The following is a 2,782-nucleotide window of genomic DNA, read 5'->3' as shown; positions in this document are numbered from 1 at the left end:
GCAGAGCAGGTTTGAATTGGTAAATAGAAAACAAGAATAAAATAGTTTGCTGTTTACATTCCATAAGCCTGGCTCTTTCAACATCATGGGTATATTTCTTGGTTGAATTTAGTATGCCACTATGAAGCCGGATTGTGATATTTGCCTAGTATGTTTTGTCCTAATATTTAGTATGGAATTATTTGCCCAAATCACCTGCCCCTCTCCACTTGTAGCTTTATTTCAAGAGGTATGTTTCTCAAAGTGGAGGACTGCCAGAGTGGGAGAAAGGAGCTAGCCCTTACAGCTGTAGTAGGCCTTTGTACACCAGCTTGGTAAATCTGCAAAGCCCCCCACCTTCCTCCCCCCGCCCCCCACGGCCAGGAGCCTTCCCCACGTGTGGACAAGAGAGAAGGGAGGATCCCGGAGGATGTGCTATTTCTCAGGGTCCCACAGCTAGAAGGTGATGGAGCTAGAATTTAAATCAGATTCCAGATGTCTAAAAATACTATCATTATCACATATTACCAGAGAGACCTCAAAAAAGGCAGAGACGCCCTGCAGGGCCGCAACATTCCCGCAGCCTGGTAGGGTCTGTTGGGGGCCCCATGCCTGTGAGAGCCGCTCTTGCCGGTGCAGCACCGGGGAGGCTGTGCATTCAAACAGTCCTTCCTCCCTTCTCCTTTCATTCCATTCCTGCCTTCCTTCCTCCCTTCCCCCTCCGCTCCTTCCCCTAGACCTTCCTTCCGCCCTCCCTACCCCATGCACGTCTCTCCCTCCCATCCTTCTTTCTGTGTGAATTATCTGTTCTTCTCCATTGCTGTAGTACCGTCTGGCAAATGATCTGCTTGGATCCTCCTGGCTTTTTGAGAATCGGCTGGCATCAGGGTGCTGACTGACAAACTTCCCGGGGTCTGGGCACTGTGGGGACGGAGCCTGCAGACGGCGGTGTTCCGCTAGGAGAGCCGTGGGGACGTGATTAACAGGTCAGGCCGGGCCGCGAGGTGGCGGAGGAGCCGCGCGTGCGGGCGTGGGGCGCTGGCAGAGCGCGATCCGCGGCCTGTGGCCCGCAGCCGGACCCGAGCGCCAGCCTGCCGCAGCGCGTCTCCAGCGCCCTCTACTGTTCAGCATCCTCCCCGCCGCGAGGGGAGCCGCGGAAGGGGATTCTGGCTGTGACCGCAAAGCAGGTATTAAAGGATGGATTTGGGGGTGCGAGGCCATACATTGACAACCGGTATACCAGCCGTCCCAAAACCTTCCCTTGTGTTCCCTCCCAAACACTACCTCTCCCTCCCCACCAAAATAACCAAAATAACCAACGACCTGATTTTTATGGCAAACAGTGCTTTTACCACCTAACCATGCAACTTCTCTGTGTGTGTGTGTGTGTGTATGTGTATATATATATATATAATATGAAGCCTATTGTGATTTTGATTGGGATTGCATTGAGGTTTTTGTTTTTTGTTTTTTTTTTTTTGAGACGGAGTCTTGCTCTGTAGCCCAGGCTGGAGTGTAGTGGCCCGATCCTGGCTCTCTGCAAGCTCCGCCTTCTGGGTTCACGCCATTCTCCTGCCTCAGCCTCCCGAGCAGCTGGGACTACAGGCGCCCACCACCACGCCCGGCTAATTTTTTGTATTTCTTTTTTTTTTAGTAGAAACGGGGTTTCACCGTGTAAGCCAGGATGGTCTCGATCTGCTGACCTCGTGATCTGCCCGCCTCGGCCTCCCAAAGTGCTGGGATTACAGGCGTGAGCCACTGCGCCCGGGGTTGCATTGAGTTTATAAGTCAATTCAGGGGAGAATTGGCATCTTTAAAATACTGGGTCATCTAATCAGTTCACATGGTATATACTTCTGTTTACCTCTTCTCTCATTTCTCTAAATAATATTTAAAGTGTCATGGACATCTTTCATTAAATTTTTCCCCAGACATTTGAATTTTTATGCTACCATAAATGGTATTGTTTTAAAATGTTTTATTTTCTAACTCTTGCTGGTATACAGAAATAAAATTGGTTTTCCTATTTTGACCATTTATTCAGTCATGCTAAACTCATTAATTCTAATAACTTATCTCTGGATTCTTTTGAGTTGTTAATATACATACATAGTTTTGTATCTTAGGTCCAATCTTAGTATTTTTATTTCAACTTTTTTGTCTTATTACTCTTGTTAGGAATACCAGGAAAGTATTGAATACAAGTGATGATAGTGGACATCTTCGTCTTATTTCTGTTCTCAGAAATGTTTCCACATTTCATTATTAAGGAAAATATTTACCATAGTTGTAGCTCCTTGAGATAAACAGTGTTAAAATTTTTTGGCCACTCTCCATTGATTTAATGTATGGTTTTCTAAAAATGAAATATTTTACATACTGTTTCCAAGTAAGATTTTTTACCCAATGCGCTGTAAACACCAAAATCATATATTTTTATATTGTTTTACTTGGCTTACCTTGTTTTTTGCTTTAACTTAAAAAATATTTCCCTGTTAGGCCAGGTGCGGTGGCTCACGCCTGTAATCCCAGCACTTTGGGAGAGTGAGGCGGGAGGATCACCTAAGGCTGGGAGTCTGAGACCAGTCTGGCCAACATGGAGAAACCCCATCTCTGTTAAAAATACAAAATTAGCCGGGCATGGAGGCGCATGCCTGTAATCCCAGCTACTCGGGAGGCTGAGGCAGAAGAATTGCTTGAACCTGAGAGGTGGAGGCTGCGGTAAGCCAGGATCGTGACACTGCACTCCAGCCTGGGCAACAAGAGCAAAACTCTGTCTCAAAAAAAAAAAAAAAAAAAAAAA

The sequence above is a fragment of the Symphalangus syndactylus genome, chromosome 4, assembly GCF_028878055.3.
Source record: "Symphalangus syndactylus isolate Jambi chromosome 4, NHGRI_mSymSyn1-v2.1_pri, whole genome shotgun sequence".
NCBI classification, from domain to species: domain Eukaryota; kingdom Metazoa; phylum Chordata; class Mammalia; order Primates; family Hylobatidae; genus Symphalangus; species Symphalangus syndactylus.
Note: the sequence above shows the minus strand (reverse complement) of the source record.